Source organism: Anolis sagrei, chromosome 4, assembly GCF_037176765.1.
Source record: "Anolis sagrei isolate rAnoSag1 chromosome 4, rAnoSag1.mat, whole genome shotgun sequence".
Classification (NCBI taxonomy): Eukaryota; Metazoa; Chordata; class Lepidosauria; order Squamata; family Dactyloidae; genus Anolis; species Anolis sagrei.
In genome coordinates, this window is record NC_090024.1 from 198,668,713 (window position 1) to 198,681,842 (window position 13,130).

General features: G+C 39.3%; 1 protein-coding gene across 2 annotated transcripts in view; it reads left to right on the forward strand.

The window, feature by feature from the left end:
* The first annotated feature begins 9,897 nt into the window (after positions 1-9,897).
* CAMK1G (calcium/calmodulin dependent protein kinase IG) overlaps positions 9,898-13,130 on the forward strand; it is a 58,633-nt gene continuing 55,400 nt past the window's right edge. Inside the window, exon 1 of one of the 2 annotated variants that reach the window (XM_060772842.2) lies at positions 9,898-10,263. The gene's annotated coding sequence lies outside the window, so the exon portion shown is untranslated. The remainder of the gene's footprint in view (positions 10,264-13,130) is intronic. The other variant, XM_060772843.2, reaches the window with a different exon arrangement.

Below are 13,130 nucleotides of genomic sequence, written 5' to 3' on the forward strand. Positions count from 1 at the left end.
ACGGCAAACATTAAATGCCAGAGCATAAATTCATTATATGCATACATAAACATTAAAAACATTTGTCTCAATATTAAAATACACTGTTTAAACCATCTTGATCATCTGTGTCGAATCTAATTGGCCTGGTAAGGTTTCCTATCGCTGCTTTATTGCACTGTCCCGAAAACTTGGTCCCACAGCCAAGTTTTTACCATTCAATCTGATCTCACCAGGAAGGGAGTTCCATAGTTAGAGGGCAATCACCGAGAAGTCCCTCTCTCTCATTCCCACCCATCGCGCCTGTAACAATAGAAGAGCAGGGCCTCCTCAGAGGATCTTAATCTCTACAATGGTTCATAGGGGGAGACATGTAAATTGGGCTGGGCTGTTTAGGGCTTTACAGGCCAAAGCCAGCACTTTGAATTGTGCCCGGTAGCAAACTGGCGTAACATGGGAGTTGTATGCTCCCTGTATGCCACCCCAGTTATTAACCTGGCTGCCATTCATTGGACTATGAAGCTTCTAAGCAGTCTTCAAAGGCAACTCCACGGAGAGTGTGTTGCAGTCGTCTATCCTAGATGTAACAAGAACATGGGCCACCGTGGTCAAGTCTGGCTTCCCAAAGTATGGGTGCAGCTAGCACACAAGTTTTAATTGTGTGAAAACTCCCCTGGCCACTGCCATAACCTGGGATTCCAGACTCAGTGATGAGTCCAGGAGAACTCTCAAGCTGTGAACCTGTGCCTTCAAGGGGAGTGTAACCCCTTGTTTGGTCATCTAAGACCCCTTCCACACAGCTGAATAAAATCCCACATTATCTTCTTTGACCTGGAATATATGGCAGTGTGGACTCAGATAACCCAGTTCAAAGATGATAGTATGGGTTATTCTGCCTTGGTATTCTGGGTTATAGGACTGTGTGGAAGGGCCCTAATTTAGCAGGTTTCCAACCTTTGATCCTCCAGGTGTTTCAGATTCAACACTTAAAATTCCCAGCTGTCTTACCAGCTGTTAGGAATTGTTGTAGCTGAAGTCCAAAACAACTCAAGGACCAAAGGTATGGTGGGAACTACTGTTGTAGTGACTGGAGAAAGTGGACAGCCCTTTAGTACCTAGAAGAAGGTGCACAACTCCTAGCCATTTAGTGGAAAAGTACAATTGTTCCCTTCCCTAGGAGCCATGATAGCCTTGTTAAAATATTTGAAATAATGTCATATTGAGGAAGATGAAACCTTACTTTCTGCTGGTCTAGAGACCTAAATATTAGAAAGAATGTCCTGGTGGTAACTACTGCTCAAAATGGTGCCTCAGAGTATGGTAAAGTTATTGTACTCCAGAGCAGGAACACCTTTGACCTTAAACACCATAACAGCTTGGTAAAATCAGCAAGCAGTTTATTGAAGACTATAGGTAGGCAAAGCAGTAAAAATGGTAAAAACAGTATAGTCCCAAGATAAAGAATAGTCCATGAGCTTCAAAACACAAGGTAAATCACAAGATTCAGAGGTACAGTGCGAAAATCCTATACATAGTTCAGGAGCTTGGCAAACCTTGGTACATGAAACTAGGGACATTTCAAAACAAAACTGTCGGGGAATTCCAATGTTGACGAAACTGAGGCAATTCTTTCCCTTGAATCAATATAAAGCTTTTCCTGATCCCAGAACCGAAAGGAAAGCATTTCTCTTGCCTTCACAACCAAATAAAGCTTTCTTATCTCTCTTTTCCTGCAAACAAATTAACCTTCGCTCTGCCTGAGAACTTTGCCTCTGTTTACAAAAAATCTGCTTTCTATCTTCACTCTCATTAAATTCTGCACCTGACAATTCATCTTCAGAAGACAGTTTCTCAGAGAAAGACTGTTGAGGGCCTCTCCCAGGAATGTGACTTGTGACTCTTCATGAGACACATCAGGCCTCTCATCTGTGCTTAACTCAGGCCCAGGCAAACTCTTATCCCCAATGCTAACAGACCCAGGCCCAGAAAACCCTTCATCCCCATTCTCATCATGCACATCAGACACAATGACAGACTGAACTACAACAAGAATCTCCTCTTCTTGAGAGGTTTTCAAACATAAGTTGGATGGCTATCCATTAGAAGTGCTTCAATTGTGTATTCCTGTATGGCAGGAGGTTGGATTGGATAGCCCTTGTGCTCTCTTCCAGCTCTGTGATTCAATGTTTCTATGAAAAGCAGTTAGGTCCTATTATGGTTGTATTTCTAAAACCTTTTGGTTTTACTAAACTTTTCACTGATTATTTTAAATAAAATCTGAATGTTATGATCTATACTACTGTTCCATGGTAGAAAACATTTGTTGTTTGCATCTTCCATTCAAACCACAGTGGAACACAATCTATAGCACAAGGCACAACAACACTGAGCACAGGTTTCTCTAAATCCCAGCTGAACATTTTTTTTCTCAATCTTCCTTTGTCTTTGCTTAAAAGACTTTTGCTTTTCCTCTTGTGCAAAAACATGAGATATATTTATGCATTTTAACACAGTTTATCTAAGTTGCACAAATTTGTCCATTGACAAAACATATTTCTCCATTCTAAAATGCATCTGTGTTGTGTTCTGTGCACTTTATTTCTCAGTAATGCTTGGTAAACCAGTCAAATGTGCAAATGCTCAGTGCAAGTCGTCCATTTTCTTGCAATACATTTCAAGATGTTCAGAAATTTAATTTTCATTCAGATGTCAAGTTCAATGAAAATTTTCCCCACTCTTAAGACTAACCCTGCCAACAGTGATGTAACCAAATTAAACTGATGGGAATTACATAACTGTTGATTAACTATTTAACAATTCATTTAATATCTGTATTCTAATTGTAATCTATAGTGTTCAAGCCTCTGACTCCTGCCAGTTCCATTTCCTGTCATGCCAGACATGTTGGCATTGTTTAAATGTATCTACATTGGGGGGTTTAAAGAGAGGAGAAACTATAAGGTGGTGCTGGAAAGTTCTTATTTCACTCTTTGATTATTGACCTCTAAGGTTCTATAGTATTTTGTATTGTCCCTCCATGCTATTTAATATATATATGAAACTGCTGGGAGAGGTTCTCTGGCAGTTAAAGTGAAATCATGGTACTATAAATGTATAGTGGGAAAGAGGCCCAGTTTAGTGATTTAGAAACATCTACTATTGATTCCACTGACGTCAAGAAAGACATATTACTAAATCTATTTTAAAACTGCAAGGGTCTTGTCTACACTTGCCAAAACCCACAGACTCACCTCCAATTGAAGGCTGTCTGTCTTTGCAATACACAGCTAATGCCAGAGAATACTCCAGAACCAGGGGTTTGAGACCACCTTTGGCCTTTTTTGGGCAAAGTTAGAAATGCTCCAGAATTTGCTGGAAACTTCTGGGTATTCTGCAGTTTCAAGGCAGTCTAGTCAGCTAGATCAGGTCCAATTCAGCCTGATATGCTGTTCAAATGGGATACTAGTTCTGTGATCCTTTCCTTGTAATTATCTTCTCAGCAAAAGAGGATGGATCATGACTGTATTCAGGGCTGCATGAGCTCCTGAACATTGCAGGTGCCTCTTCTAACATCAGTATGGGGTGTCGTGAAAGCACCATAAAGGAATGAAAATTGAAGGTATGAGAGACCTGATCCATATATGTAGCTCGGAGGTAAAGTGAATGATTAACATAGCATATAGTTTTACTGTTAGTTTCTCATGAAAATCTTAAAATAGTGTGCTTGAGAAACAGTTTCCACATTTGTCCTGAACATGTTCTTTAAGTGAAATCCAGTACAAATTGTGTAATAAGCATTTTGTCCTTCACACATTCACTGGTCTCTCTGAGACTTTTTGGCTTCCATTGAAAAATTGTGTATGATGTCTGAAAGGAAGAAAGGAACCAGATGTAAATGTTGACATAAGTGACATTTCAATGACATTTCTGAGACTGTTATGTCTTATATATGTCCATGCATACTATTAGCTCGAACCTGAATGCATCTTTTTATATTTCAGAAATAACCAGAGGTATATTCATGGGTATTCATTGCAAAATTTGCAGTGTTCGTATGGGTAGAATTAATACAAGATAGGAAAAAACACTAGATTATAAACTTTTCAAGTCTGCCCAGTATCAACCTCTAGAGGGCAATATTTGTTCATATAGTGAAAAAAAAACTAATAGCGGGGGGGGGGGGGTCATGCTTAAGTTAGAGAATTAGATTATTTGAAGTGGAAATTGTGTCTTCCCAAGATCTGATCCTAGGTTTTCTGATTATCCCAGATTATCTGGCAGGACAGACTCATATAATCCAGTTTAAAGCAGAAAACCTGGGATCAAATCTGTCTGGAAGGGCCCTGTGATAAAGGGATCATGTACTAAGGTATAAAAGTACAATTCATGCTCACATTTTCTACACGTGTTTAAATGGAGTCCAGCCCATGTAAAAATGTACACCTACTGCAAAGTTCTCTGGCATTGCTGATGTGAAACAAGATTGCTTGCACAAATTTTCAGAATGTTCTTTGTTCTGCTGAGAAAAAAATCCTAGTTTCAGGAGATTAGTCACCATCTGTAATGCAAGATCTAATGTGAACCAAAACTCAGCAAGCTTTCTAAACAATGAGTATCCTTTTAAAGAAACTATAGTGTATATGAGCTTTAACTATTAGGACCACCTGGCAACTGGAATAAGAGTGTTCAACAATGGTGAGATATTCAAGATTGTGTCTGTGAAATCCGTCCTGCTACAGCTAATTGAATGCTTGGCCATCATCCTATTACATCTTGCAGTTATTTATTATATATAAATATGAAACCCCAGGTTTCAGCAGTGGCCAGAGGAGCAATCCCACAATAAAAAACTTGTGTGCCAGTTGTGCTCGTACCTTGGGAAGTCAGACTTGGCCACAGTAGTCCACAGTCTGGTTACATCCCAAATAGACTATGCAATGCACTCTACATGGGGCTGCCTTTGAAGACTGTTCAGAAGCTACAAATGATCCAACGGGTGACAGCCAAATTGTTCACTGGAGCGGCATACAAGTAGCATACAACCCACCCTTACGTCAGGTCCACTGGCTGCCAATCTGCTACCGAGCACAATTCAAAGTGCTGTCTTTAGCCTATAAAGCTCTAAACAGTTGTGGCCCAGCTTATCTGTCCAAACATATCTCCCTCTTTGAACCACCATGGAGTTTAAGATAATCTGGGGAGGCCCTGCTCTCGGTCCCACCTCCCTCACAGACATGATTGGCGGAGACAAGAGACAGGGTCTTGTCAGTGGTGACCCCTCAGCTGTGGAACTCCCTCCCCAGCGATGTTAGATCAGCCCCTTCCTTTCTGACCTTCCACAAGAGAGTGAAAACATGTCTTTGTGACCAAGCCTTTAAAGAACTTCTGCAATAGATAGACTTGGAACAATGTGCAATGACTATTTGAACAGCCTGGATTACACTCGTGGATTACGTTTAATTCTTAATTTATTGTTTTCAAATATTTTAATTGTTTTAATGTACTTTTACATTTTATTTTAATATTTAGTTAAGTGTGCATTGTGTTTTAGGGCATCGAATTGCTGCCTGCATGTAAAGCCACCTTGAGTCCCCTCCAAGGTGAGAAAGGCGAGGTAGAAATGTCACAAATAAATAAATAAATTCAAAATTAGTCTCCCCCAATCCAAGAGAGATCAAGGCTGTAAACAACATGTCACAGCATTGACCATCCCATTTGTCCAAGAACCTGTGATGTCGTCAAAAAGCTTTGGGGTCATGCATTATTATAGTGTAACTGGATTGCATTCAGCTATTTCTCTCATCTCTTATTACAGATGACTTCTTGAAGTTTCTATAGTGATGAAATGTAGCGGTCAATGTTCATCATTATCCCATGCTCAAGGAAGTCAAACAAAATCATTCTCTTGTCATCCCAGAAGACATTCACTATAGTATTCCAAGGTGAGCTGTGTTTTGTTTTGTTTTCTAGGGCAGGTGGAGTGCTACAATCCAGTGGACTGGCACTTGGTTATACAGTGGTCTCATCAATGTCTTTGGAAAATGAGCTAATAGGAAGTTACTGGAGTTTTATGCTTTTAATGTTTTTTACAGAGTTTTTATATTGTGTGTTAGAATCATAGAATCATAGAATCAAAGAGTTGGAAGAGACCTCATGGGCCATCCAGTCCAAACCCCTGCCAAGAAGCAGGAATGTTGCATTCAAATCACCCCTGACAGATGGCCATCCAGCCTCTGTTTAAAAGCTTCCAAAGAAGGAGCCTCCACCACACTCTGGGGCAGAGAGTTCCACTGCTGAACGGCTCTCACAGTCAGGAAGTTCTTCATCATGTTCAAATGGAATCTCCTCCCCTGTAGTTTGAAGCCATTGTTCCGCGTCCTAGTCTCCAGGGAAGCAGAAAACAAGTTTGCTCCCTCCTCCCTGTGGCTTCCTCTCACATATTTATACATGGCTATCATATCCCCTCTCAGCCTTCTCTTCTTCAGGCTAAACATGCCCAGCTCCTTAAGCCACTCCTCATAGGGCTTGTTCTCCAGACCCTTTATTATTTTAGTCGCTCTCCTCTGGACACATTCCAGCTTGTCAATATCTCTCTTGAATTGTGGTGCCCAGAATTGGACACAATATTCCAGGTGTGGTCTAACCAAAGCAGAACAGAGGGGTAGCATTAATTTTGTTTTATTTTTGTTTATATTCATTGTGGCATCGAATCGTGCCAGTGTGAGCCATCATGGGTCGCCTTTGGGCTGAGAAAGGTGGCATAGAAATTCAGCAAATAAATAAATAAATCACCAGGGCAAGCATCACTGCATAATATAGATTTCAGATGATGTTGGCCAGAAATACAGAAATTATTTTAGACATGCAACAGATTACAATATCTGGTGCTGTAATATCATTATAGCTTCAGAAAAAAATGGTACATAGGCATGACTTTCAGTATAACCCATGCAAATGAGGTTATGCAGCCATTATGATCCTCTTTTTAGTGCTCAATTTCCTCCTTTGGGGACATCTCTAATTAGACTCTGAGGTAATGAGATGTGCCAGTTTTGTTTCTTCCACATTTTTTTTCCTAAATTCTACTTATTTTTCTCAGATATATATGAAGAAATAAGAAAATATTGGTGATTTCTTTTGAAAATGAACTGAACAAAGTTATTTCTCATTAATTTCAGTCAAATTCAATAGCCGCATTTTTCCCAGCATGGAAAGGACTGTTGAGATCACGACCTGCATGGGTGACTGTATTTATTCCCATTTCAACTCCCTCATATTCTTTTTTTTTAAAAAAAAAAAAACTCTTATGTTATTTGTGTTGAATATGGGACTTTTCCTGCTCAGTTTGATGGTTCTTTCTGCCTTGCCATTTAATTTGTCTGGTTTTAAAAAATGTTTATGGAGAAATTAGTTCACATTGTCAAATTTCTATTCAAAATATGAATGAAATACAATTTCCACCCTAAGGCAGAAACTGTATGTGTTTGATACTAGGACAGATTATGTGACATTCACATCTCCTGCAATGTATGTGTCATGATCATGTTCCTTGTAGCAGGGCTCTAAGAATATGTGGTTATGTTTCTGCTGGGCTGTAATTTCAATCAGTTAAAAATAATGTTCTTACCTGGCACAGTGCAATGCCTGGGTACTGCAGTCAGCCCTCCAACAATGTAGGCTAAAATGAATCTGTTGAACTATGAGAACTGGGGCTCTCATAGATTTTATGGTTTATTTTGCCACCTTTTCCCTGGTATTTTATTTGTGTGCCAGCTTTTTCCCAGTATGGAACTCAAGGTCAACAGGTAAACAGAAAAACTTAGCTAAAACCGTAACAATAAAAATACACAAAAATTAAAACTAAAGTGTCCATCCCTTTCCCAGGAGAAAGCTACTTGAATGCAATTACTCTTTAAAAGCCTGCTTGAACAAGAATGTATCTCCCTAGCAGCCAAAAGAGAGCTCAGAGGAGTTCAGTCTGGCCTCCCATGGAAGGAAATTCCACAGATTGGGAGCAACCATAGAGAAGGCCCTCTCATGTCTTCTCACCAAACACAACTATGGTGGTGAATGGACTGAAAGAAAGTTGTTCCCCTGAGGTTAAGACTCCATTTTTTTACTCCATGTGGGGCACACAGCCCACAGGAGGCAATTTGATTTTTAAAAGGTGCAATTTGAGAAAGTACACGGCAGACAGCTGGTGACAACGGAGAGAGGAAAAGCACACTCATAGAGAGGAGGAGGCATAGAGTTAACTAGAGAATGCATGAGCACAGAAAAGTGAGGCCACTTTCATTCCAAACACCTCACTCTTCAAAATGCATTATAATGTCTTTTTGTTCTGTATATGTATGTATGTAGCAAGAAATCTGTGAAAAAATCCTAAGTATAATTAATTATTGCTTTCATAGGTAAGTCAATATTTTTGTATGGAAAAAAAGATTATCAGCTTGTTGTAGTTTTTTCGAGCTATATGGCCATGTTCTAGAGGCATTCTAGATTATTGGCCACAAGAAAATTAACATCAGACGACAATATTCTTGCATATTCTCACCAAATACACACAATGAAGTTGGACTCAATTCAATGAAGATTACTCAAATCAGTTGTGTATAAAATATTACTACTGTCCACATGATAGATGTCCTATTTCATTACTTTATCAAGCTTGAAATATTTTCATTAGCAAAACCTGGTATTTGCCAGGTTAAAGCATAGAAATCTCAGATTTTCCATTCCTGTGAGGTTTTCCTGATATCTTGCTGAATTCTTAAAAAATTGCATTATTTTTAATGAAAAGAATCATTTGAATGGATAATGAACATAGAACATACATTGACACATCATTAACCATCAACAAATGACATCGCACATAAATGTCAGAAAACCAATCAGCTGAAGTTTTGGATCTACCTTTAATTCCTCTGTCTCTTTATGACAAAATAATACCAAACATGCCATCAAATTGCTCATAGAAAAAAATGTTTCTTCCATATGAATAGGAGTCACTTTTTGAATGATAAGAATTGTATGCCACGGGGGAGTGGGACATCAGGATTTGAGAGGTGCTTAGGTGAGGCATAGCCAAAAAAGGTTGGGGACTACTGGTCTAGACCTAAGCCATATACCTATATTTTAGCACAAGGGTCCTCAAACTTATTAAACAGAGGGCCAGGTGACAGTCCCTCAAACATGAATGAATTCCTATGCACACTTCACATATCTTAGTTGTAGGGCAAAAACACTTAAAAACAATACAATAGTTAAAACGAAGAACAATTTTAAGAAATATAAACTTATTAGTATTTCAATGGGAAGTGTGGGCCTGCTTTTGGCTGATGCGATAGGATTGTTGTTGTTGTGTGCTTTCAAGTCGTTTCAGACCTAGGTTGACCCTGAGTGAGGGCTGGGTAAATGACCTTGGAGGGCCGTATCTGATTTGAGGACCCCTGTTTTAGCAAGTAAGATAAACAATGAACTCTAATGGTCCCAGAGTAGAGATGGGAGGGGGGCGGTAATTGGATTTGACTGTCTCAATGAAAATGGCCTGTTATGAGGAGAAATGCACCTCACTTTGGGAATTTGTACATTTGCAAGGCACATGGGGTATTTGGAGGCAATGAGATATGGACAGAACAATACTGTTGAAATAGCAATTGGCTTAAAATGCATACATCTGGAAAATACACACATTAGGAAATCTGCATTGAAATGCTTGCAAATATCCATTCCCACCTCCACTTCCCATGAAGTCTTGCACCTGATAAGCAAAAAGGATGGAAAGAATCCAGATAGGCTTCAGAAAAAAATTACCAAAATACAGGGTACAAGATTGTGACATCCCTAGACCTGAGCTAAACATGGCTTTTCCCACAGCAGCTAAAGCAGACCCGCCCATAGGTAGAAAAGAAGGTCAACATGATAATGAGCTTCTTATTAAAGTAGCTAGGCATTTTACGAGAGAGAAAATCTAAGCATGCAGAAATATAAATTACTAGCTGTTGCTATGTGGCTTGGTGTGTACTAATGACAGGTCTTCTGAAAAAGTCCAACGCCACTTGCATTTCTGTTTCAGAGGCACCCACCGAGAAAAGGCTTTTTAATTTTCATTCACTCCCCTTTAAGAGCTGCCTAGCTACTATCTCATGAAAGAAGCCTCCTGAATCCCTCCCCTTTAATCTCATTTTATTGTTAGCACTGTGCCTGCCTTTAATCCCTGCAGACCTGTGGGAGCTGAGCAGAAGAATCAGAGAACAGAAGTTGCTTCATTTTGGGGTCTTGGGGGTAAGCTGATTCAATTTCCTTGACAACCATTTGTGCTCTGTGTTTGTTTTCTCAAAAGTATGAATGGCATCCAGTCCGGGCTGTTGACAGACTCTTTTAAACTAGATTTGATGTGATGTTTTCATCCTAAACATAAAAGCTTTGCAGATTTTGTAGCCTGCATTGTACTTTACCCTATATTTTATGAACAAGAATTCCAGCCAGGAGGGAAGTGTGTGTTTGAGAGATAATATTATTTGGCAAGCATTTGTATTGATTTAATAAATAATAACAAAATTGATTTTGGAAAACCTAGTCACTCAACTCTGACAGACACATTCCTTTGGTATTCGATAGCTGATAGGTGGTTCATAATTTATGTTCTAGCTAGGGAACTGTCCTTTTGCCTATATTTGCTATCCTGAATGTTAGCAGAATTAAAGCAAAAAGTTTAGATTACATGTGTAGCACCTCTCTTTGTCCAAATATATCATTAAAAGTTATAGAAGATGGCAAATCGAGAAGCATGATATTGCATTTTTTTTCATATTAACTTTGCCTCTCAACTATTATTGCCTGTGTTTCTGAGGTTTTCCTAATTGATGTATTTAGCGGCAGACTCTGTTAACATATCTGCTGCTGATGCCATAAGACGTGAAAGCTGAACAATTTTTTACTGGGAAATATTTATGCAAGGTCATAACATTCATTATATAGTAATTGGTGACACATCGTTGTCTGGATTAAACAGAATAAAGCAAGTTTAATGTGCACGTATCTGATGTCTAGTGTTCAGGGAGGGAGTGAATCTTCCATGGTTAAGCTTTCCATATTGCCACTACTTTCTCTTTGCAAAACAAACACGTCCTGGCTGAGATACAGACAGAGGCAGCAATTTAGCAGCTCCGGGTATTGTTATTGGGTGGCCCAAAAGCATTAAAATAAATGTGTGGTGCTTTTTACCCACAAAGGGCTCTCTTGAGAACATTAATTCTTTATAGACCAAAGTTTATACACTCTGAATAAAGAGCAGACTATACTTTACGGATGTTTCATTTAATAAGAGATACAGGTTGTCTTATTTTACTGTTACACATAAGACTCCACAGCAATATATGCCAAGCCATTTTTGTCTTCTGCATTTCTTCAATTTGCATCTCTTTTTTTCCCTCAAGGAGAATAATGTTATAGTACTTCTGTGAATTTTATTCTTTACATAGTACTAGATCAATAAATCTTTACTGTGACCATCTAAAGTACACCAAGACTGTTATACCAATTTGTCTGATAAAACTTGGAACAAGTTACTTTCTTGTGCTAGAATTCCTAGAATCCATCACCCAAGATTTTCACAGGGAATGCTGGCTTGAAGATACCAGCTGTTGCAATATGAAAAGTAACTTTTCTAAACTTGGTTGTTTAGGCTGTAAGTGGGGAGGGATGAAGTAAGACTTTTCATTTTGCTTAGATCCAGCTTCATGACATGAACTTTGTAACTAAGAATCTAGTGCCTGAGTTTACTATTTGCCTCCTCCTTTTCAGTGATTTTTTTTCTGTTAAGTTATTCTTTGCAAACTACTCCTTTTTGGCTGAAAAATGGGGTGAACAAGCTAGCTATAGATAAATAAAAACAAAGAAAAGACAAAATTATACCCGTGCAGCTTGTAAATATATGAAACCAGCAATGAGCAATTTCCAGATGTTTTTGAATTGCAATATCCATAATCTCTCTCAACTGGCTATCCAGAAGTGGTGGATGTTGTAGTCCAGAAACATATGTATGGCCAAAGTGGCCCTTTTCATAAAACAGATGGCAGTCCAGTGTAAACTAGTTCAGTGGTAACCTGAATCAGAGTGATCATTTACAGCAGTGTCACAGTAACATTTCTGCAAAATTGCATTGACATTGTAGTCAAAGGAGCTCCATGCCTATCATAAGTGAATGCTAAAGAGCTGTCCCATGTGTGAATTTTTAAAAGGGCTATTAGTAGTTTAAGAAATTAAAAGGGTGGTTATTTACATGCCACCTTTCCCCCAAGAGTTAGACTCGAAGTGGCTTGACTAGGACTCTGGAATTTAAATCCCTGTTTGACCATAGAAAGTCATGGGTAAGTTACACTCTCTCAGAGAAAAGCAATGGCAAACCTCATCTGAATAAATCTTGCCAAACAAAGCCCAAAAATAGGGACTCTGTGTGGTGGAAATGAAATAATACCAAGAGATTCCAAGTGGATGTTTCTGCAGAATCAAAGCATGCGTATTTTGTATTCAGTGGAGGGTATGTGTGTGTGCAGATTTCCAGGGTTGTATTCATTGTTACTGGAATCCTAAGAACCTTTAACTCACTCTTGTAGAGGGTGGGAGAGAAATTAAGGACCTCATGGATGCAGTCTTCTCTCTGTTCTGTTCTGTTCTGGAACTCAGAGCAATTCTTGGGCTCGTGATTATGGACCTCATCAGACAGACGGGGGAAAGGAAAGGGAACCTTCCACCTTCATTCCCAACCATCTTTCCCCATCTACTTTCCTTTCATTTGTTATGCTTTCTCTGCTTTCTCCCATTTTCTACAGTCAGGGACCTCATCCAATGTTCCTTTATAAAGTGGGGAACAATGGGTAAAAGTGTGGGGCAGTGTAGGGAACTGTCTGCCTGTGTTCCCTACATCAGGGTGCATGCCATCCTTTCGACGATGTTTCCCCATTTCCCCCACTTCCTCTTTGGCTCCTCTGCCTTTTTTGTATGAGAAGTCTGGTGTACACTCCACTCTGCTGACACAGAGACCAACAAAGTTCTGCCAGAAGTAACCCTGCCTCATGTGATGTTCTCTGGAGGACTCAGTGCAAGCAGTGCAGAGAGCAATGAGAAGACACTTTTCTGCCTTCATCTGA